Source organism: Procambarus clarkii, chromosome 85, assembly GCF_040958095.1.
Source record: "Procambarus clarkii isolate CNS0578487 chromosome 85, FALCON_Pclarkii_2.0, whole genome shotgun sequence".
In the NCBI taxonomy this organism is placed as follows: domain Eukaryota; kingdom Metazoa; phylum Arthropoda; class Malacostraca; order Decapoda; family Cambaridae; genus Procambarus; species Procambarus clarkii.
In genome coordinates, this window is record NC_091234.1 from 12,190,367 (window position 1) to 12,215,378 (window position 25,012).

Genomic DNA, 25,012 nt, shown 5'->3' on the forward strand with positions numbered 1-25,012 from the left:
TGGTGTGGTTGTCTACTCTAGTGATGGTGTGGTTGTATACACTAGTGATAGTGTAATTGTCTACACTAGTGATAGTGTGGTTGTCTACACTAGTGATAGTGTGGTTGTCTTCACTAGTGATAGTGTGGTTGTCTACACTAATGATAGTGTGGTTGTCTACATTAGTGATAGTGTGGTTGTCTACACTAGTGATCGTGTGGTTGTCTACAATAGTGATAGGTGTGGTTGTCTACACTAGTGATAGTGTGGTTGTCTGCACTAGTGATGGGTGTAGTTTTCTGCACTAGTGATGGGTGATGTTGTCTACACTAGTAATGGGTGTTGTTGTCTACATTAGTGATAGGTGTGGTTGTCGACACTAGTGATGGGTGTGATTGTCTACAATAGTGATGGGTGTGGTTGTCTACAATAGTGATGGGTGTGGTTGTCTACACTAGCTATAGTGTGGTTGTTTGCACTAGCGATAGTGTAGTTGTCTACACTATTGATTGTTGTGGTTGTCTACAATAGTGATGGGTGAGGTTGTCTACACTAGTGATGGGTGTGGTTGTCTGCATTAGTGAGAGTCTGGTTGTCTACACTAGTGATGGGTGTGGTGGTCTACACTAGTGATGGTTGTGGTTGTCTACACTAGTGATAGTGAGGTTTTCTGAACTAGCGAAGGGTGTGGTTGTCTACATTAGTGAGGGGTGTGGTTTTCTGCCCTAGTGATAGTGTGGTTGTCTACACTAGTGATAGTGTGGTTGTGTACACTAGTGATAGTGTGGTTGTCTACACTAGCAATAGTGTGGTTGTCTAAACTAGCGATAGTGTAGTTGTCTACACTAGCGATAGTGTGGTTGTCTACACTAACGAGAGTGTGGTTGACTACACTAGTGATGGGTGTGGTTGTCTACACTAGTGATTGTGTGGTTGTCTACACTAGCGATAGTGTGGTTGTCTTCACTAGCGATAGTGTGGTTGTCTACACTGGCGATAGTGTGGTTTTCTATACTAGTGCTAGTGTGGTTGTCTACACTAGTGATGGTGTGGTTGTCTACACTAGTGATGGTGTGGTTGTCTACACTAGTGATGGTGTGGTTGTCTACACTAGTGATGGTGTGGTTGTCTACACTAGTGATGGTGTGGTTGTCTACACTAGTGATGGTGTGGTTGTCTACACTAGTGATGGTGTGGTTGTCTACACTAGTGATGGTGTGGTTGTATACACTAGTGATAGTGTAAATGTCTACACTAGTGATAGTGTGGTTGTCTACACTAGTGATAGTGTGGTTGTCTACACTAGTGATAGTGTGGTTTTCTACACTAGTGATAGTGTGGTTGTCTACACTAGTAATAGTGTGGTTGTCTACACTAGGGATAGTATTATTGTGGATGTCTACACTAATGATTGTTGTGTTTGTCTGCACTTGTGATGGATGTGCATGTCTACACTAGTGATGGGTGAGGTTGTCTACACTAGTGAAAGTGTTGTTGTCTGCATTAGTGATGGGTGTGGTTGTCTACACTAGTGATTGGTGTGGTTGTCTACACTAGTGATAGTGTGGTTGTCTACACCAGTGATAGTGTGGTTGTCTACACTAGGGATAGTATTATTGTCTGCACTAGTGATAGTGTTGGGTTCTACACTATTGATTGTTTTGGTTGTCTACACTAATGATAGGTGTGGTTGTCTGCACTTGTGATGGGTGTTGTTGTCTGCACTAGTGATAGGTGTGGTTGTCTACACTAGAGATGGGTGTTGTTGTCTACACTAGCGATAGTGTTGTTGTCTGCACTAGTGATGGGTGTAGTTGTCTGCATTAGTGATGGGTGTGGTTGTCTACACTAGTGATGGGTGTTGTTGTCTACACTAGTGATGGGTGTGGTTGTCTACACTAGTGACGGGTGTGGTTGTCTACACTAGTGATGGGTGTGGTTGTCTACACTAGTGATGGGTGTGGTTGTCTACAATAGTGATAGGTGTGGTTGTCTTCACTAGTGATAGTGTGGTTGTCTGCAATAGTGATGGGTGTAGTTGTCTGCACTAGTGATGGGTGATGTTGTCTACACTAGTAATGGGTGTTGTTGTCTACACTAGTGATAGGTGTGGTTGTCGACACTAGTGATGGGTGTGATTGTCTACATTAGTGATGGGTGTGGTTGTCTACAATAGTGATGGGTGTGGTTGTCTACACTAGTTATAGTGTGGTTGTCTGCACTAGCGATAGTGTAGTTGTCTACACTATTGATTGTTGTGGTTGTCTACAATAGTGATGGGTGAGGTTGTCTACACTAGTGATGGGTGTGGTTGTCTGCATTAGTGATAGTCTGGTTGTCTACACTAGTGACGGGTGTGGTTGTCTACACTACCGATAGTGTGGTTGTCTGCACTAGTGATGGGTGTGGTTGTCTACACTAGTGATGGGTGTGGTTGTCTACACTAGTGATAGTATGGTTGTCTGCACTAGTGATGGGTGTGGTTGTCTACACTAGTGATGGTGTGGTTGTCTACACTAGTGATGGTGTGGTTGTCTACACTAGTGATGGTGTGGTTGTCTACACTAGTGATGGTGTGGTTGTCTACACTAGTGATGGTGTGGTTGTCTACTCTAGTGATGGTGTGGTTGTATACACTAGTGATAGTGTAATTGTCTACACTAGTGATAGTGTGGTTGTCTACACTAGTGATAGTGTGGTTGTCTTCACTAGTGATAGTGTGGTTGTCTACACTAATGATAGTGTGGTTGTCTACATTAGTGATAGTGTGGTTGTCTACACTAGTGATCGTGTGGTTGTCTACAATAGTGATAGGTGTGGTTGTCTACACTAGTGATAGTGTGGTTGTCTGCACTAGTGATGGGTGTAGTTTTCTGCACTAGTGATGGGTGATGTTGTCTACACTAGTAATGGGTGTTGTTGTCTACATTAGTGATAGGTGTGGTTGTCGACACTAGTGATGGGTGTGATTGTCTACAATAGTGATGGGTGTGGTTGTCTACAATAGTGATGGGTGTGGTTGTCTACACTAGCTATAGTGTGGTTGTTTGCACTAGCGATAGTGTAGTTGTCTACACTATTGATTGTTGTGGTTGTCTACAATAGTGATGGGTGAGGTTGTCTACACTAGTGATGGGTGTGGTTGTCTGCATTAGTGAGAGTCTGGTTGTCTACACTAGTGATGGGTGTGGTGGTCTACACTAGTGATGGTTGTGGTTGTCTACACTAGTGATAGTGAGGTTTTCTGAACTAGCGAAGGGTGTGGTTGTCTACATTAGTGAGGGGTGTGGTTTTCTGCCCTAGTGATAGTGTGGTTGTCTACACTAGTGATAGTGTGGTTGTGTACACTAGTGATAGTGTGGTTGTCTACACTAGCAATAGTGTGGTTGTCTAAACTAGCGATAGTGTAGTTGTCTACACTAGCGATAGTGTGGTTGTCTACACTAACGAGAGTGTGGTTGACTACACTAGTGATGGGTGTGGTTGTCTACACTAGTGATTGTGTGGTTGTCTACACTAGCGATAGTGTGGTTGTCTTCACTAGCGATAGTGTGGTTGTCTACACTGGCGATAGTGTGGTTTTCTATACTAGTGCTAGTGTGGTTGTCTACACTAGTGATGGTGTGGTTGTCTACACTAGTGATGGTGTGGTTGTCTACACTAGTGATGGTGTGGTTGTCTACACTAGTGATGGTGTGGTTGTCTACACTAGTGATGGTGTGGTTGTCTACACTAGTGATGGTGTGGTTGTCTACACTAGTGATGGTGTGGTTGTCTACACTAGTGATGGTGTGGTTGTATACACTAGTGATAGTGTAAATGTCTACACTAGTGATAGTGTGGTTGTCTACACTAGTGATAGTGTGGTTGTCTACACTAGTGATAGTGTGGTTTTCTACACTAGTGATAGTGTGGTTGTCTACACTAGTAATAGTGTGGTTGTCTACACTAGGGATAGTATTATTGTGGATGTCTACACTAATGATTGTTGTGTTTGTCTGCACTTGTGATGGATGTGCATGTCTACACTAGTGATGGGTGAGGTTGTCTACACTAGTGAAAGTGTTGTTGTCTGCATTAGTGATGGGTGTGGTTGTCTACACTAGTGATTGGTGTGGTTGTCTACACTAGTGATAGTGTGGTTGTCTACACTAGTGATAGTGTGGTTGTCTACACCAGTGATAGTGTGGTTGTCTACACTAGGGATAGTATTATTGTCTGCACTAGTGATAGTGTTGGGTTCTACACTATTGATTGTTTTGGTTGTCTACACTAATGATAGGTGTGGTTGTCTGCACTTGTGATGGGTGTTGTTGTCTGCACTAGTGATAGGTGTGGTTGTCTACACTAGAGATGGGTGTTGTTGTCTACACTAGCGATAGTGTTGTTGTCTGCACTAGTGATGGGTGTAGTTGTCTGCATTAGTGATGGGTGTGGTTGTCTACACTAGTGATGGGTGTTGTTGTCTACACTAGTGATGGGTGTGGTTGTCTACACTAGTGACGGGTGTGGTTGTCTACACTAGTGATGGGTGTGGTTGTCTACACTAGTGATGGGTGTGGTTGTCTACAATAGTGATAGGTGTGGTTGTCTTCACTAGTGATAGTGTGGTTGTCTGCAATAGTGATGGGTGTAGTTGTCTGCACTAGTGATGGGTGATGTTGTCTACACTAGTAATGGGTGTTGTTGTCTACACTAGTGATAGGTGTGGTTGTCGACACTAGTGATGGGTGTGATTGTCTACATTAGTGATGGGTGTGGTTGTCTACAATAGTGATGGGTGTGGTTGTCTACACTAGTTATAGTGTGGTTGTCTGCACTAGCGATAGTGTAGTTGTCTACACTATTGATTGTTGTGGTTGTCTACAATAGTGATGGGTGAGGTTGTCTACACTAGTGATGGGTGTGGTTGTCTGCATTAGTGATAGTCTGGTTGTCTACACTAGTGACGGGTGTGGTTGTCTACACTACCGATAGTGTGGTTGTCTGCACTAGTGATGGGTGTGGTTGTCTACACTAGTGATGGGTGTGGTTGTCTACACTAGTGATAGTATGGTTGTCTGCACTAGTGATGGGTGTGGTTGTCTACACTAGTGATGGTGTTGTTGTCTACACTAGTGATGGTGTGGTTGTCTACACTAGTGATGGTGTGGTTGTCTACACTAGTGATGGTGTGGTTGTCTACACTAGTGATGGTGTGGTTGTCTACTCTAGTGATGGTGTGGTTGTATACACTAGTGATAGTGTAATTGTCTACACTAGTGATAGTGTGGTTGTCTACACTAGTGATAGTGTGGTTGTCTTCACTAGTGATAGTGTGGTTGTCTACACTAATGATAGTGTGGTTGTCTACATTAGTGATAGTGTGGTTGTCTACACTAGTGATCGTGTGGTTGTCTACAATAGTGATAGGTGTGGTTGTCTACACTAGTGATAGTGTGGTTGTCTGCACTAGTGATGGGTGTAGTTTTCTGCACTAGTGATGGGTGATGTTGTCTACACTAGTAATGGGTGTTGTTGTCTACATTAGTGATAGGTGTGGTTGTCGACACTAGTGATGGGTGTGATTGTCTACAATAGTGATGGGTGTGGTTGTCTACAATAGTGATGGGTGTGGTTGTCTACACTAGCTATAGTGTGGTTGTTTGCACTAGCGATAGTGTAGTTGTCTACACTATTGATTGTTGTGGTTGTCTACAATAGTGATGGGTGAGGTTGTCTACACTAGTGATGGGTGTGGTTGTCTGCATTAGTGAGAGTCTGGTTGTCTACACTAGTGACGGGTGTGGTTGTCTACACTACCGATAGTGTGGTTGTCTGCACTAGTGATGGGTGTGGTTGTCTACACTAGTGATGGGTGTGGTTGTCTACACTAGTGATAGTATTGTTGTCTGCACTAGTGATGGGTGTGGTTGTCTACACTAGTGATAGTGTGGTTGTCTCCACTAGTAATGGGTATGGTTGTCTACACTACCGATAGTGTAGTTGTCTGCACTAGTGATGGGTGTGGTTGTCTACACTAGTGATGGGTGTGGTTGTCTACACTAGTGATAGTATGGTTGTCTGCACTAGTGATGGGTGTGGTTGTCTGCACTAGTGATGGGTGTGGTTGTCTACACTAGCGATAGTGTGGTTGTCTACACTAGCGATAGTTTGGTTGTCTACACTAGCGATAGCATGGTTGTCTACACTAGCGAGAGCGTGGTTGTCTACACTAGCGATAGTGTGGTTGTCTACACTAGCGATAGTGTGGTTGTCTACATTAGTGATAGTGTGGTTGTCTTCAATAGTGATAGTGTGGTTGTCTACACTGGTGATAGCGTGGTTGTCTACACTAGGAATAGTGTGATTGTCTGCACTAGTAATGGGTGTGGTTGTCTACACTAGTGATGGGTGTGGTTGTCTACACTAGTGATGGGTGTGGTTGTCAACACTAGTGATGGGTGTGCTTGTCTACACTAGTAATGGGTGTCCTTGTCTACACTAGCGATTGTGTGGTTGTCTACACTAGCGATAGTGTGGTTGTCTACACTAGCGATAGTGTGGTTGTCTACACTAGCGATAGTGTGGTTGTCTACACTAGCGATAGAGTGGTTGTCTACACTAGTGATAGTGTGGTTTTCTACACTAGAGATTGTGTGGTTTTCTACACTAATGATATTGTGGTTGTCTACACTAGTGATGGTGTGGTTCTCTATACTAGTGATGGATGTGGTTGTCTGCACTAGTGATAGTGAGGTTGTCTGCACTACTGATGGGTGTGGTTGTCTGCTCTAGCGATAGTGTGTGGTTGTCTACACTAGTGATGGGTGTGGTGGTCTACACTAGTGATGGTTGTGGTTGTCTACACTAGTGATAGTGAGGTTTTCTGAACTAGCGAAGGGTGTGGTTGTCTACATTAGTGAGGGTGTGGTTTTCTGCCCTAGTGATAGTGCGGTTGTCTACACTAGTGATAGTGTGGTTGTGTACACTAGTGATAGTGTGGTTGTCTACACTAGCAATAGTGTGGTTGTCTAAACTAGCGATAGTGTAGTTGTCTACACTAGCGATAGTGTGGTTGTCTACACTAACGAGAGTGTGGTTGACTACACTAGTGATGGGTGTGGTTGTCTACACTAGTGATTGTGTGGTTGTCTACACTAGCGATAGTGTGGTTGTCTTCACTAGCGATAGTGTGGTTGTCTACACTGGCGATAGTGTGGTTTTCTATAGTAGTGCTAGTGTGGTTGTCTACACTAGTGATGGTGTGGTTGTCTACACTAGTGATGGTGTGGTTGTCTACACTAGTGATGGTGTGGTTGTCTACACTAGTGATGGTGTGGTTGTCTACACTAGTGATGGTGTGGTTGTCTACACTAGTGATGGTGTGGTTGTCTACACTAGTGATAGTGTAATTGTCTACACTAGTGATAGTGTGGTTGTCTACACTAGTGATAGTGTGGTTGTCTACACTAGTGATAGTGTGGTTGTCTACACTAGTGATAGTGTGGTTGTCTATACTAGTAATAGTGTGGTTGTCTACACTAGGGATAGTATTATGGTGGATGTCTACACTAATGATTGGTGTGTTTGTCTGCACTTGTGATGGATGTGCATGTCTACACTAGTGATGGGTGAGGTTGTCTACACTAGTGAAAGTGTTGTTGTCTGCATTAGTGATGGGTGTGGTTGTCTACACTAGTGATTGGTTTGGTTGTCTACACTAGTGATAGTGTGGTTGTCTACACTAGTGATAGTGTGATTGTCTGCACTAGTAATGGGTGTGGTTGTCTACACTAGTGATGGGTGTGGTTGTCTACACTAGTGATGGGTGTGGTTGTCAACACTAGTGATGGGTGTGCTTGTCTACACTAGTAATGGGTGTCCTTGTCTACACTAGCGATAGTGTGGTTGTCTACACTAGCGATAGTGTGGTTGTCTACACTAGCGATAGTGTGGTTGTCTACACTAGTGATAGTGTGGTTGTCTACACTATTGATAGTGTGGTTGTCTACACTATTGATAGTGTGGTTGTCTACACTAGTGATAGTGTGCTTGTCTACACTAGTGATAGTGTGGTTGTCTATACTAGGGATAGTATTATTGTCTGCACTAGTGATAGTGTTGGGTTCTACACTATTGATTGTTTTGGTTGTCTACACTAATGATAGGTGTGGTTGTCTGCACTTGTGATGGGTGTTGTTGTCTGCACTAGTGATAGGTGTGGTTGTCTACACTAGAGATGGGTGTTGTTGTCTACACTAGCGATGGTGTTGTTGTCTGCACTAGTGATGGGTGTAGTTGTCTGCATTAGTGATGGGTGTGGTTGTCTACACTAGTGATGGGTGAGGTTGTCTACAATAGTGATAGGTGTGGTTGTCTACACTAGTGATAGTGTGGTTGTCTGCACTAGTGATGGGTGTAGTTGTCTGCACTAGTGATGGGTGATGTTGTCTACACTAGTAATGGGTGTTGTTGTCTACACTAGTGATAGGTGTGGTTGTCGACACTAGTGATGGGTGTGATTGTCTACAATAGTGATGGGTGTGGTTGTCTACACTAGTTATAGTGTGGTTGTCTGCACTAGCGATAGTGTAGTTGTCTACACTATTGATTGTTGTGGTTGTCTACAATAGTGATGGGTGAGGTTGTCTACACTAGTGATGGGTGTGGTTGTCTGCATTAGTGATAGTCTGGTTGTCTACACTAGTGACGGGTGTGGTTGTCTACACTACCGATAGTGTGGTTGTCTGCACTAGTGATAGGTGTGGTTGTCTACACTAGTGATGGGTGTGGTTGTGTACACTAGTGATAGTATGGTTGTCTGCACTAGTGATGGGTGTGGTTGTCTACACTAGTGATGGTGTGGTTGTCTACACTAGTGATGGTGTGGTTGTCTACACTAGTGATGGTGTGGTTGTCTACACTAGTGATGGTGTGGTTGTCTACACTAGTGATGGTGTGGTTGTCTACACTAGTGATGGTGTGGTTGTATACACTATTGATAGTGTAATTGTCTACACTAGTGATAGTGTGGTTGTCTACACTAGTGATAGTGTGGTTGTCTTCACTAGTGATAGTGTGGTTGTCTACACTAATGATAGTGTGGTTGTCTACACTAGTGATAGTGTGGTTGTCTACACTAGTGATCGTGTGGTTGTCTACACTATTGATAGTGTGGTTGTCTACACTATTGATAGTGTGGTTGTCTACACTAGTGATAGTGTGGTTTTCTACACTAGTGATAGTGTGGTTGTCTACACTAGTGATAGTGTGGTTGTCTACACTAGGGATAGTATTATTGTCTGCACTAGTGATAGTATTGGGTTCTACACTATTGATTGTTTTGGTTGTCTACACTAATGATAGGTGTGGTTGTCTACACTTGTGATGGGTGTTGTTGTCTGCACTAGTGATAGGTGTGGTTGTCTACACTAGAGATGGGTGTTGTTGTCTACACTAGCGATAGTGTTGTTGCCTGCACTAGTGATGGGTGTAGTTGTCTGCATTAGTGATGGGTGTTGTTGTCTACACTAGTGATGGGTGTTGTTGTCTACACTAGTGATGGGTGTGGTTGTCTACACTAGTGATGGGTGTGGTTGTCTACACTAGTGATGGGTGTTGTTGTCTACACTAGTGATGGGTGTGGTTGTCTACAATAGTGATAGGTGTGGTTGTCTACACTAGTGATAGTGTGGTTGTCTGCACTAGTGATGGGTGTAGTTTTCTGCACTAGTGATGGGTGATGTTGTCTACACTAGTAATGGGTGTTGTTGTCTACACTAGTGATAGGTGTGGTTGTCGACACTAGTGATGGGTGTGATTGTCTACAATAGTGATGGGTGTGGTTGTCTACAATAGTGATGGGTCTGGTTGTCTACACTAGCTATAGTGTGGTTGTTTGCACTAGCGATAGTGTAGTTGTCTACACTATTGATGTGGTTGTCTACAATAGTGATGTGTGAGGTTGTCTACACTAGTGATGGGTGTGGTTGTCTGCATTAGTGAGAGTCTGGTTGTCTACACTAGTGACGGGTGTGGTTGTCTACACTACCGATAGTGTGGTTGTCTGCACTAGTGATGGGTGTGGTTGTCTACACTAGTGATAGTATGGTTGTCTACACTAGTGATAGTATGGTTGTCTGCACTAGTGATGGGTGTGGTTGTCTGCACTAGTGATGGGTGTGGTTGTCTACACTAGCGATAGTGTGGTTGTCTACACTAGCGATAGTGTGGTTGTCTACACTAGCGATAGTTTGGTTGTCTACACTAGCGATAGCATGGTTGTCTACACTAGCGAGAGCGTGGTTGTCTACACTAGCGATAGTGTGGTTGTCTACACTAGCGATAGTGTGGTTGTCTACATTAGTGATAGTGTGGTTATCTTCAATAGTGATAGTGTGGTTGTCTACACTAGTGATAGCGTGGTTGTCTACACTAGGAATAGTGTGATTGTCTGCACTAGTAATGGGTGTGGTTGTCTATACTAGTGATGGGTGTGGTTGTCTACACTAGTGATGGGTGTGGTTGTCAACACTAGTGATGGGTGTGCTTGTCTACACTAGTAATGGGTGTCCTTGTCAACACTAGCGATAGTGTGGTTGTCTACACTAGCGATAGTGTGGTTGTCTACACTAGCGATAGTGTGGTTGTCTACACTAGCGATAGTGTGGTTGTCTACACTAGCGATAGAGTGGTTGTCTACACTAGTGATAGTGTGGTTTTCTACACTAGAGATTGTGTGGTTTTCTACACTAATGATATTGTGGTTGTCTACACTAGTGATGGTGTGGTTCTCTATACTAGTGATGGATGTGGTTGTCTGCACTAGTGATAGTGAGGTTGTCTACACTACTGATGGGTGTGGTTGTCTGCTCTAGCGATAGTGTGTGGTTGTCTACACTAGTGATGGGTGTGGTGGTCTACACTAGTGATGGTTGTGGTTGTCTACACTAGTGATAGTGAGGTTTTCTGAACTAGCGAAGGGTGTGGTTGTCTACATTAGTGAGGGTGTGGTTTTCTGCCCTAGTGATAGTGTGGTTGTCTACACTAGTGATAGTGTGGTTGTGTACACTAGTGATAGTGTGGTTGTCTACACTAGCAATAGTGTGGTTGTCTAAACTAGCGATAGTGTAGTTGTCTACACTAGCGATAGTGTGGTTGTCTACACTAACGAGAGTATGGTTGACTACACTAGTGATGGGTGTGGTTGTCTACACTAGTGATTGTGTGGTTGTCTACACTAGCGATAGTGTGGTTGTCTTCACTAGCGATAGTGTGGTTGTCTACACTGGCGATAGTGTGGTTTTCTATACTAGTGCTAGTGTGGTTGTCTACACTAGTGATGGTGTGGTTGTCTGCACTAGTGATGGTTTGGTTGTCTACAATAGTGATGGTGTGGTTGTCTACACTAGTGATGGTGTGGTTGTCTACACTAGTGATGGTGTGGTTGTCTACACTAGTGATGGTGTGGTTGTCTACACTAGTGATGGTGTGGTTGTCTACACTAGTGATGGAGTGGTTGTATACACTAGTGATAGTGTAGTTGTCTACACTAGTGATAGTGTGGTTGTCTTCCCATTGCGATAGTGTGGTTGTCTGCACTAGTGATAGGTGTGGTTGTCTACACTAGTGGTGTGGTTGTCTACACCAGCGATAGTGTGGTTGTTTACACTAGCGATAATGTGGTTGTCTACACTAGCGATAGTGTGGTTGTCTACACTAGCGATAGTGTGGTTGTCTACACTAGCAATAGTGTGGTTGTCTACACTAGCAATAGTGTGGTTGTCTACACTAGCGATAGTGTGGTTGTCTACACTAGCGATAGTGTGGATGTCTACACTAGCGATAATGTGGTTGTCTACACTAGCGATAATGTGGTTGTCTACACTAGCGATAGTGTGGTTGTCTACACTAGCGATAGTGTGGTTGTCTACACTAGCGATAGTGTGGTTGTCTACACTAACGATAATGTGGTTGTCTACACTAGCGATAGTGTGGTTGTCTACACTAGCGATAGTGTGGTTGTCTACACTAGCGATAGTGTGGTTGTCTACACCAGCGATAGTGTGGTTGTCTACACTAGCGATAGTGTGGTTGTCTACACCAGCGATAGTGTGGTTGTCTACACTAGCGATAGTGTGGTTGTCTACACTAGCGATAGTGTGGTTGTCTACACTAGCGATGGTGTGGTTGTCTACACTAGTGATGGTGTGGTTGTCTACACTAGTGATAGTGTGGTTTCTACACTAGTGATAGTGTTGTTTTCTACACTAGTGATAGTGTGATTGTCTGCACTAGCGATAATGTCGTTGTCTGCACTAGCGATAGTGTGGTTGTCTACACTAGTGATAGTGTTGTTGTCTACACTAGTGATAGTGTGATTGTCTACACTAGTGATAGTGTGATTGTCTACACTAGTCATAGTGTGATTGTCTACACTAGCGATAGTGTGGTTGTCTGCACTAGTGATGGGTGTGGTTGTCTGCACTAGTGATAGTGTGATTATCTACACAAGCGATAGTGTGGTTGTCTGCACTAGTGATAGTGTGATTGTCTACACTAGTGATAGTGTGATTGTCTACACTAGCGATAGTGTGGTTGTCTGCACTAGTGATGGGTGTGGTTGTCTGCACTAGCGATAATGTGGTTGTCTGCACTAGCGATAGTGTGGTTGTCTACACTAGTGATAGTGTTGTTGTCTACACTAGTGATAGTGTGATTGTCTACACTAGTGATAGTGTTGTTGTTTACACTAGTGATAGTGTGATTGTCTACACTAGTGATAGTGTGATTGTCTACACTAGCGATAGTGTGGTTGTCTGCACTAGTGATGGGTGTGGTTGTCTGCACTAGTGATAGTGTGATTGTCTACACTAGCGATAGTGTGGTTGTCTGCACTAGTGATAGTGTGATTGTCTACACTAGTGATAGTGTGGTTGTCTACACTAGTGATAGTGTGATTGTCTACACTAGTGATGGGTGTGGTTGTCTGCACTAGTGATGGGTGTGGTTGTCTGCACTAGTGATAGTGTGATTGTCTACACTAGCGATAGTGCGGTTGTCTGCACTAGTGATAGTGTGGTTTTCTACACTAGTGATAGTGTGATTGTCTACACTAGTGATAGTGTGATTGTCTACACTAGCGATAGTGTGGTTGTCTGCACTAGTGATGGGTGTAGTTGTCTGCACTAGTGATGGGTGTGGTTGTCTGCACTAGTGATGGGTGTGGTTGTCTGCACTAGTGATGGGTGTGGTTGTCTGCACTAGTGATGGGTGTGGTTGTCTGCACTAGTGATGGGTGTGGTTGTCTGCACTAGTGATGGGTGTGGTTGTCTGCACTAGTGATGGGTGTGGTTGTCTGCACTAGTGATGGGTGTGGTTGTCTGCACTAGTGATGGGTGTGGTTGTCTGCACTAGTGATGGGTGTGGTTGTCTGCACTAGTGATGGGTGTTGTTGTCTGCACTAGTGATGGGTGTGGTTGTCTGCACTAGTGATGGGTGTGGTTGTCTGCACTAGTGATGGGTGTGGTTGTCTGCACTAGTGATGGGTGTGGTTGTCTACACTAGTGATGGGTGTGGTTGTCTGCACTAGTGATGGGTGCGGTTGTCTGCACTAGTGATGGGTGTGGTTGTCTGCACTAGTGATGGGTGTGGTTGTCTGCACTAGTGATGGGTGTGGTTGTCTGCACTAGTGATGGGTGTGGTTCTCTGCTCTAGTGATGGGTGTGGTTGTCTGCACTAGTGATGGATGTTGTTGTCTACCCTAGTGATGGGTGTGGTTGTCTACACTTGTGATGGATGTGGTTGTCTACACTAGTGATGGATGTGATTGTCTACACTAGCGATGGTGTTGTTGTCTACACTAGTGATAGTGTGGTTGTCTACACTAGTGATAGTGTGGTTGTCTACACTAGCGATAGCGTGGTTGTCTACACTAGCGATAGCGTGGTTGTCTACACTAGTGATGGGTGTGGTTGTCTACACTAGTGATGGGTGTGGTTGTCTACACTTGTGATGGATGTGGTTGTCTACACTAGTGATGGATGTGATTGTCTACACTAGCGATGGTGTTGTTGTCTACACTAGTGATGGGTGTGATTGTCTACACTAGCGATGGTGTTGTTGTCTACACTAGTGATGGGTGTGGTTGTCTACAATAGTGATGGGTGTGGATATCTACACTTGTGATAGTGTGGTTGTCTACACTAGTGATAGTGTGGTTGTCTACACTAGCGATAGCGTGGTTGTCTACACTAGCGATAGCGTGGTTGTCTACACTAGTGATGGGTGTGGTTGTCTACACTAGTGATGTGTGGTAGTCTACACTAGTGATGGGTGTGTTTGTCTACACTAGTGATGGGTGGTGTTGTCTACACTAGTGATAAGTGTGGTTGTCTACACTAGTTGTAAGTGTGGTTGTCTACACTTGTGATAGTGTGGTTGTCTACACTATTGATAGTGTGGTTGTCTACACTAGTGATAGTATGGTTGTCTACACTAGTGATAGTGTGGTTGTCTACACTAGTGATAGTGTGGTTGTCTACACTAGTGATAGTGTGGTTGTTAACACTACTGATGGGTGTGGTTGTCTACACTAGCTACACTAGTGATGGGTGTGGTTGTTTACACTAGCTACACTAGTGATGGGTGTGGTTGTCTACACTAGCTACACTAGTGATGGGTGCGGTTGTCTACACTAGTGATGTGTGTGGTTGTCTACACTAGTGATGGGTGAGGTTGTCTACACTAGTGATGCGTGAGGTTGTCTAGACTAGTGATGGTGTGGTTGTCTACACAAGCGATAGTGTGGTTGTCTAGACTAGTGATGGTGTGGTTGTCTACACTAGCGATAGTGTGGTTGTCTACACTAGCGATAGTGTGGTTGTCTACACTAGCGATAGTGTGGTTGTCTGCACTAGTGATGGGTGTGGTTGTCTACACTTGCGATAGTGTGGTTGTCTACACTAGCGGTAGTCTGGTTGTCTACACTTGCGATAATGTGGTTGTCTACACTTGCGATAGTGTGGTTGTCTACACTAGCGATAGTGTGGTTGTCTACACTAGCGATTTTGTGGTTGTCTACATTAGTGATAGTTTGGTTGTCTACACTAGTGATAGTGTGGTTGTCTGCACTAGCGATAGTGTGGTTGTCTGCACTAGCGATAGTGTGGTTGTCTGCACTAGCGATAGTGTGGTTGTCTGCACTAGCGATAGTGTGGTTGTCTGCACTAGCGATAGTGTGGTTGTCTACACTAGCGATAGTGTGGTTGTCTACACTAGCGAGAATGTGGTTGTCTACACTAGCGATAGTGTGGTTGTCTACACTACCGATAGTGTGGTTGTCTACTCTACCGATAGTGTGGTTGTCTACACTAGCGATAGTGTGGTTGTCTACACTAGCGATAGTGTGGTTGTCTACACTAGCGATAGTGTGGTTGTCTACACTAGCGATAGTGTGGTTGTCTACACTAGCGATAGTGTGGTTGTCTACACTAGCGATTTTGTGGTTGTCTACATTAGTGATAGTTTGGTTGTCTACACTAGCGATAGTGTGGTTGTCTACACTAATGGTGTGGTTGTCTACACTAGTGATAGTGTGTTTGTCTGCAAAAGCGATAGTGTGGTTGTACACGCTATTGATATTGTGGTTGTCTACACTAGTGATGGATGTGGTTGTCTACACTAGTGATGGATGTGGTTGTCTGTAGTCTACTGGGTGACTGGTGTGTTTTACAAGCAGGACGAGTGGGTGACTGACTGGACTGTTGTTGAAGGCTTCACTCGATTTGATGGGTGAGGTTCGCTCGAGAATCTTCCGCTTGTAGTATGGAGTTCGCAGTTGGATTTGCCTGCAAAAAGTTTTGGAAATAATATTTGAACGTTTTTCAATAATATTTAACATAAAACTGTTTATGTTAATAATTATTTTAATAATAAAGACATATGGAATCAAAAAATTAATGAATCCGGTGTGGCACTTTTGGCTTGGGGTCTCTCCCCACCAGTAGCATCCACAACAACAATAAAAATGGATAAATCTTGCTCAAAGACTTGATAACTCTGCAGATAAACGTAAGTGGTTGGTAGACTTTACTGAACCTGACGTTATCCCAGGTTAGTATAAGTAATTATCTAAGAAAGTCCCTAGTCAGGAGGAAGAATATGTACCACACGCAAACCTTAATAGAAACATATCCAGAATTTTGAGTTCGAATCTTATGCGTGACAGAAATGTATGGGCGAGTTTCGTATCGCCTAATGCTTCTGTTCACCATGAAACAAATCGGTATGCAGAAGTTGGTCGGCTTGTTGTGGAGACGTCCTGGGAGGGTCACTAGTTCCACACCTGAGCTACACGTTAACACTCACCCGGTCTCGACCTCTCCTCTACCTGGGTGTATATCTCCATTACCATACCTGCTACACCTCTACCTGGGTATATATCTCTATTACCATACCTGCTACACCTCCATCTGGGTGTATATCTCCATTACCATACCTGCTACACCTCTACCTGGGTGTATATCTCCATTACCATACCTGCTACACCTCTACCTGGGTATATATCTATTACCATACCTGCTACACCTCCACCTGGGTGTATATCTCCATTACCATACCTGCTACACCACTACCTGGGTGTATATCTCCATTACCATACCTGCTACACCTCTACCTGGGTATATATCTCTATTACCATACCTGCTACACCTCCACCTGGGTGTATATCTCCATTACCATACCTGCTACACCACTACCTGGGTGTATATCTCCATTACCATACCTGCTACACCTCTACCTGGGTATATATCTCTATTACCATACCTGCTACACCTCCACCTGGGTGTATATCTCCATTACCATACCTGCTACACCTCCACCTGGGTATATATCTCCATTACCATACCTGCTACACCTCTTCCTGTGTATATTCCTACATTAACATACCTGCTGCACCTTTACCTGTGTATATATCTCCATTAACATTCTTCTATACCTCTACCTGTGTATATCTCTATAACGTACTTGCTACACCTCTACCTCTATATATATCTAGGCTTAACATACCTGCTATACCTCTACCCATGTATATATCTATATTAACATACCTGCTACACCTCTACATGCGTATATATATCTCCATTAACGAACCTGCTACACCTCTACTTCAGTATATATCTCTATTAACATACCTCCTGCACATCTACCTTTGTATATCTATATTAACATTCCCGCTACACCTCTACCTGTGTATATATGTTTCCATTAACATACTTGCTACAACTCTAGCTGCGTATATTTATATTAACATACCTGCTACACCCCTGCCTGTGTATACATATCAATTACCATACATGCTACACCTCTACCTATGTATATTTCTCCATTGCCGTTATACAGGTTGTCCATTACATTCTCCATTGCCATTGTAAAGGATAACTAGCATAATGGTAGCCATCTGGATGTTGTGAAGGATAAGGACCATAATGGAAGCCACCTGGATGTTGTGAAGGATAAGGACCACAAGGGTAACCACCTGGATGTTGTGAAGGATAAGGATAACATAATGGTAGCCACCTGGATGTCGTGAAGGATAAGGATAACATAATGGTAGCCACCTGGATGCTGGAAGTGCCTGGAGCAGCTGGTTCACCACCTGGGATCTCTTCTTCCAGTCCTGGGAGGAGACAACACCCTTGTTGCCATAGTTAGCAGTGTAGTACCACTCTCCCCACACCCCGATGAAGCCCGCCTGGAGCACTGCTATCACCCCAGCATGTTTCTGCAACAATACGTGCAACACTCACTGTTATCACCCTAGAATACGACTGCAACATAACGTGCAACACTCACTGTTATCACCCCTGCATACTTCTGCAACAATACGTGCAACACTCACTGTTATCACCCCTGCATACGTCTGCAAAAATACTCACTGTTATCTCCCTGCAGACTCAGCTGAGCGTTCATTCAGTCTACGACGCCTTACCGTGCAGGGGTGGGCTAGTGGCACTCCTCCAACAGCCTTACCGTGCAAGTGTGGGCTAGAGGCACTCCAACAGCCTTACCGTGCAGGTGTGGGCTAGTTGTAATGACCAGTCCTATTTTACCCCCCTTTCCTCACTCAATACCCCAGCTTAACGCTGTTTGCAGATCAATGTGACCCCCAATGAACTACAGCAATTATTAATTCTGAAATATTAAATGAGGAGGAAGCAACGAGTGGAGAGTTTATTAAATTAAAATTAAGGAATAAAAACTCATTAAACACTGCCACCACCTCCTTGTCCAGACTCAGAATGTGTCTTTTATTGACTTCCCGGGGAGTATAGAAGCCAATAATCATGAAGTCAAGAGGTATAAGGGACTTGGTAAGGAATGCGTGAGAATTATTAATGTAATCTTTACTGATTGAAGATTCAAGGGCAACTCTAATATTCATAAAATGGAGAACACCGGGGAGTTCCTAGTACCGTACATAAACACAAAAAAATGACCCAGCATTAAACAAAAAGGGAACGGATAACTAAACACAAATATATGAATACACTTTATTTATTTGAAACACGTATATTCAAATCAAAATTGAAAATATATCCTACTCTAAATCCCTTCGAAGCAACAGAATGTCATACTGAATATACATGAAATCTCAAGTGCACAATTACCTTCAATACTGCAAAACAGGCCCAGATGTTGAGTGGCTGCCCCCAGGTCACCTGACCTGCACCCCAGTTGAAGCCCCAAGACACACTTACTTTAATATTGTCTTAATACTCTCCCAGTAGGAACAGGCTCCTCCCATTTCTAAGTTCCTTTGTTCCAATTAACCCCTCCTATCCAAGCCTATAGAGAATGGATTTAAACACAACTGGGTGCTCTGGAAGCTTGGCCAATGGAATTGTCAGGCCCTACCCTGGGGGACTAGACCTCTTGAGTCCTCAGCCAACAAGGGCCAAGAGCCTAACCCCACCTCCTAGGCCTTCATGGTATCAACTAATCAAGTACCCAGCTAGGACTAGGCATGTGAATAGGGGTCTGTTCCCCTTGACAGAAATCTCATGTAACTGGAAAAAAGCAGAAACAAACCCTCGTGGGAACAGCTGCTAGCCAGCCATCCAACGAAATTTGATATGTACGGTTTATAGCTCCAAAATTCGTCACTGGTAGAAGCAAGACAGGGGAAGAGGGGGAAGAGGGGGGTGGAGAGGGAAAATAGAGTGGCAAACGGAGAGGGCCAAGAGAGGACCTCTTGACTCAGGGATTATGACCAGTGAGGGTGGACTGTGACAAATGGGAGGGATGACCAAAGGGAGGGGGTGACGAACGACGGCAAGGGAGAGGGGAGAAGCCATGGACTGAGCACAAGATCATTACATAGTGGTGTTCCTCCAACAACCTTACCTTGCAGGTGTGGACTAGTGGCGCTCCTGCAACAAGCTTACCCAGCAGGTGTGGGCTAGAGGCACTCCAGCAATAGCCTTACCGTGCAGGTGTGGGCTAGAGGCACTCCAGCAATAGCCTTACCGTGCAGGTGTGGGCTAGAGGCACTCCAGCAACAGCCTTACCGTGCAGGTGTGGGCTAGAGGCACTCCTCCAACAGCCTTACCGTGCAGGTGTGGGCTAGAGGCACTCCTCCAACAGCCTTACCGTGCAGGTGTGGGCTAGAGGCACTATTCCAACAGCCATACCGTGCAGATGTGGCCTAGTGGCACTCCTCCAACAGCCTTACCCTGCAGGTGTGGGCTAGAGGCAGTTCTACAAAAACAGTACCGTGCAGGTGTAGGCTAGTGGCACTCCTTCAACAACATTACCGTGCAGGTGCAGGCTAGTGGCACTCCTCCAACAACCTTACTGTGCAGGTGCAGGCTAGTGGCACTCCTCCAACAACCTTACCGTGCAGGTGTGGGCTAGAGACACTCCTCCAACAGCCTTACCGTGCAGGTGTGGGCTAGAGGCACTATTCCAACAGCCATACCGTGCAGATGTGGCCTAGTGGCACTCCTCCAACAGCCTTACCCTGCAGGTGTGGGCTAGAGGCAGTTCTACAAAAACAGTACCGTACAGGTGTAGGCTAGTGGCACTCCTCCAACAACATTACCGTGCAGGTGCAGGCTAGTGGCACTCCTCCAACAGCCTTACCGTGCAGGTGTAGGCTAGTGGCACTCCTCCAACAACCTTACTGTGCAGGTGCAGGCTAGTGGCACTCCTCCAACAACCTTACCGTGCAGGTGTGGGCTAGAGACACTCCTCCAACAGCCTTACCGTGCAGGTGTGGGCTAGAGGCACTATTCCAACAGCCATACCGTGCAGATGTGGCCTAGTGGCACTCCTCCAACAGCCTTACCCTGCAGGTGTGGGCTAGAGGCAGTTCTACAAAAACAGTACCGTGCAGGTGCAGGCTAGTGGCACTCCTCCAACAACCTTACCGTGCAGGTGTGGGCTAGAGGCACTCCTCCAACAACCTTACCGTGCAGGTGTGGGCTAGAGGCACTCCTCCAACAGCCTTTCCTTGCAGGTGTGGGTTACAGGCACTCCTCCAACAGCCTTACCCGTAGTAGAGGTGTTAACTGCTGTATATGGGTCGCCAGTTGAGCGGGCGGGGCGTCGTTGATGTTCTTTTCTTCGATGGCGTAGCAGAACCTCAACACCACCTGCAACACCAGTCTCTGTAAACACCTTTATCAAGCTCAACACTATGGTGAAGGGGAGGCAATACTGCTTGCAACATCGTAGTCATCGCAGAAGTCAAGAAATGTTGTCGATTATTTAAAAACTTAAATAATCAACAGAAATAACTACAAAGGAAGATCAGACATTGGTAAAACACCGCACATCCATCTCACACAACCAAATATCAACAGCCAGACAACACTCAGATTCACTCTACCATCTTCAAGACCGAGACACAACACTCAACACACTGCACAAGCAACTATAGCAACTAAGATGGTGAGGAGGATGAAGAAATATATGAATACTGTGATTGGATGCCTATCAAAGAATAGTTAAAGCGCTGTGCTGTATGGTGAGGTCTGGTGCTGTATGGTGAGGTCTGGTGCTGTATGGTGAGGTCTGGTGCTGTATGGTGAGGTCTGGTGCTGTATGGTGAGATCTGGTGCTGTATGGTGAAGTCTGGTGGTGTATGGTGAGGTCTGATGCTGTATGGTGAGGTCTGGTGCTGTATGGTGAGATCTGGTGCTGTATGGTGAAGTCTGGTGGTGTATGGTGAGGTCTGATGCTGTATGGTGAGGTCTAGGGCTGTATGGTGAGGTCTGGGGATGTATTGTGAGGACTGGGGCTGTATGGTAAGGTCTGGGGCTGTATGGTGAGGTCTGGTGCTGTATGGTGAAGTCTGGTGCTGTATGGTGAGGTCTGGTGCTGTATGGTAGGTCTGGTGCTGTATGGTGAGGTCTGGTGCGTATGGTAGGTCTGGTGCTGTATGGTGAGGTCTGGTGCTGTATGGAGGTCTGGTGCTGTATGGTGAGGTCTGGTGCTGTATGGTGAGGTCTGGTGCTGTATGGTGAGGTCTGGTGCTGTATGGTGAGGTCTGGTGGTGCATGGTGAGGTCTGGTGGTGCATGGTGAGGTCTGGTGCTGTATGGTGAGGTCTGGTGCTGTATGGTGAGGTCTGGTGCTGTATGGTGGGTCTGGTGGTACTGTGGTGAGGTCTGGTGGTGCATGGTGAGGTCTGTGCTGTAGTGAGGTCTGGTGCTGTATGGTGAGGTCTGGTGCTGTATGGTGAGGTCTGGTGCTGTATGGTGAGGTCTGGTGCTGTATGGTGAGGTCGTGCAGTATGGTGAGGTCTGGTACTGTATGGTGAGGTCTGGTACTGTATGGTGAGGTCTGGTACTGTATGGTGAGGTCTGGTACTGTATGGTGAGGTCTGGTGCTGTATGGTGAGGTCTGGTACTGTATGGTGAGGTCTGGTACTGTATGGTGAGGTCTGGTGCTGTATGGTGAGGTCTGGTACTATATGGTGAGGTCTGGTGCTGTATGGTGAGGTCTGGTACTGTATGGTGAGGTCTGGTACTGTATGGTGAGGTCTGGTGCTGTATGGTAAGGTCTGGTACTGTATGGTGAGGTCTGGTACTGTATGGTGAGGTCTGGTGCTGTATGGTGAGGTCTGGTACTGTATGGTGAGGTCTGGTACTGTATGGTGAGGTCTGGTACTGTATGGTGAGGTCTGGTGCTGTATGGTGAGGTCTGGTATTGTATGGTGAGGTCTGGTACTGTATGGTGAGGTCTGGTGCTGTATGGTGAGGTCTGGTGCTGTATGGTGAGGTCTGGTGGTGTATGGTGAGGTATGGTGCTGTATGGTGAGGTCTGGTGCTGTATGGTGAGGTCTGATGGTGTATGATGAAGTCTGATGGTGTATGGTGAAGTCTTGTCCTGTATGGTGAGGTCTGGTGCTGTATGGTGAGGTCTGGTGCTGTATGGTGAGGTATGGTGCTGTATGGTGAGGTCTGGTGGTGTATGGTGAGGTCTGGTGCTGTATGGTGAGGTCTGGTGCTGTATGGTGAAGTCTGGTGGTGTATGGTGAGGTATGGTGCTATATGGTGAGGTCTGGTGCAGTATGGTGAGGTCTGATGGTGTATGGTGAAGTCTGATGGTGTATGGTGAAGTCTGGTGGTGTATGGTGAGGTCTGGTGCTGTATGGTGACTTCTGGTGCTGTGTGGTGAGGTCTGGTGCTGTATGGTGAGGTCTGGTGCTGTATGGTGCTGTATGGTGAGGTCTGGTGCTGTATGGTGAGGTCTGGTGGTGTATGGTGAGGTTTGGTGCTGTATGGTGAGGTCTGGTGCTGTATGGTGAGGTCTGGTGCTGTATGGTGAGGTCTGGTCGTGTATGGTGAGGTTTGGTACTGTATAGTGGTGTATGGTGAGGTCTGGTGGTGTATGGTGAGGTCTGGTGGTGTATGGTGAGGTCTGGTGCTGTATGGTGAGGTCTGGTGGTGTATGGTGAGGTCTGGTGGTGTATGGTGAGGTCTAGTGCTGTATGGTGAGGTCTGGTGGTGTATGGTGAGGTCTGGTACTGTATGGTGAGGTCTGGTGCTGTATGGTGAGGTCTGGTGGTGTATGGCGAGGTCTGGTGGTGTATGGTGAGGTCTGGTGGTGTATGGTGAGGTCTGGTGATGTATGGAGAGGTCTGGTGCTGTATGGTGAGGTCTGGTGCTGTATGGTGAGGTCTGGTGATGTATAGTGAGGTCTGGTGCTGTATGGTGAGGTCTGGTGGTGTATGGTGAGGTCTGGTGCTGTATGGAGAGGTCTGGTGCTGTATGGTGAGGTCTGGTGGTGTATGGTGAGGTCTGGTGCTGTATGGTGAGGTCTGGTGGTGTATGGTGAGGTATGGTGCTGTATGGTGTGGTTTGGTACTGTATGGTGAGGTCTGGTGGTGTATGGTGAGGTTTGGTACTGTATGGTGAGGTCTGGAGGTGTATGGTGAGATCTGGTGTTGCATAGTGAGGTCTGGTGTTGTATGGTGAAGTCTGGTGGTGTATGGTGAGGTCTGATGCTGTATGGTGAGGTCTGGTGCTGTATGGTGAGATCTGGTGCTGTATGGTGAAGTCTGGTGGTGTATGGTGAGGTCTGATGCTGTATGGTGAGGTCTAGGGCTGTATGGTGAGGTCTGGGGATGTATTGTGAGGTCTGGGGCTGTATGGTAAGGTCTGGGGCTGTATGGTGAGGTCTGGTGCTGTATGGTGAAGTCTGGTGCTGTATGGTGAGGTCTGGTGCTGTATGGTAATGTCTGGTGCTGTATGGTGAGGTCTGGTGCCGTATGGTTAGGTCTGGTGCTGTATGGTGAGGTCTGGTGCCGTATGGTGAGGTCTGGTGCCGTATGGTGAGGTCTGGTGCTTTATAGTGAGGTCTGGTGCTGTATGGTGAGGTCTGGTGCTGTATGGTGAGGTCTGGTGGTGCATGGTGAGGTCTGGTGGTGCATGGTGAGGTCTGGTGCTGTATGGTGAGGTCTGGTGCTGTATGGTGAGGTCTGGTGCTGTATGGTGAGGTCTGGTGGTGCATGGTGAGGTCTGGTGGTGCATGGTGAGGTCTGGTGGTGCATGGTGAGGTCTGGTGCTGTATGGTGAGGTCTGGTGCTGTATGGTGGGGTCTGTTGGTGTGTGGGATATCTGGGGCTTGACTCAATTATTCAATTATTTTACTTATTTAATTTAATTACAAAGGACCATCCACTTTTGAGAAAAGAGGGAAACTATAAAAGTGATCATTAGAAAACACACTGAAGAACCAGTGTCTTCAGTATTAGAAAGGATAATCACTTAAAATAAAGAATGGGCTGTATGATTAATTAACTAAAGTCAGAGCCTCAAACACCTACATTGGGGGGGTATTACTAGAACTTCATATACGTCTAGGAACTAGTGTGATTCGTCACCAGTTCATTGTTGAGTAAATAATATTATGATCTAAAATGCTATAGAGTCAAATATGTGAACTCAAATTATGAATATTAATAATTATTAAATTACGGAGCAATCATCTAAGTAAACACATAAATTTCCAAAAATCAGGTATGGTAAGAATATTCAATATGATAATCTTGCAAATTTGTATAATGATAAAAAATGGAAGAATTAAATGTGTACAAAAAGTCTTAGCTTTAGGACGATTTCTATGACACCGTTCGTGATTCGTCCTCGTGATCTCAGGATCTCCACATAGAAGAAATTAGAGGTGAATAACACGAATGCTGTTAACGACTCGTTGACTCCTCACATACGAGCTGTAATTTAAAGAATATTAAGTAGCATTGGACTAGGCTACTTTTAATCTCAATATTCATGAAAATAGAAAATAAACATTAATGCGGTACTAACGTTGGATATGTGGTCGTCTCACTATATAACGACAGACTACTCACAAATATACAATCTTAAATGATGCATCAAGAAAGAAACTATACTTAACGTGAGCGCAGCTACTACTGAAGTCTGCCGATATCGGGTCTGCCAGTCCCAAACTTTCACAGCGTACACGTGTTTGTGGGTTTTGGCTTAATTCTAGACGCGTTATTGGTTGGCTGAGCACTATGGAGC

At 45.4% G+C, this 25,012-nt stretch overlaps 1 long non-coding RNA gene across 1 annotated transcript in view; it reads right to left on the minus strand.

Moving 5' to 3' along the window:
* Positions 1-17,791, minus strand: part of LOC138358632 (uncharacterized) — a 120,358-nt gene extending 102,567 nt beyond the window's left edge. Inside the window, exons 1-2 of the long non-coding RNA XR_011225500.1 lie at positions 17,580-17,791; positions 15,719-15,809 (exon numbers count right to left, since the gene is read on the minus strand). This is a non-coding gene — a long non-coding RNA (uncharacterized lncRNA). The remainder of the gene's footprint in view (positions 1-15,718; positions 15,810-17,579) is intronic.
* Positions 17,792-25,012: the final 7,221 nt, after the last annotated feature.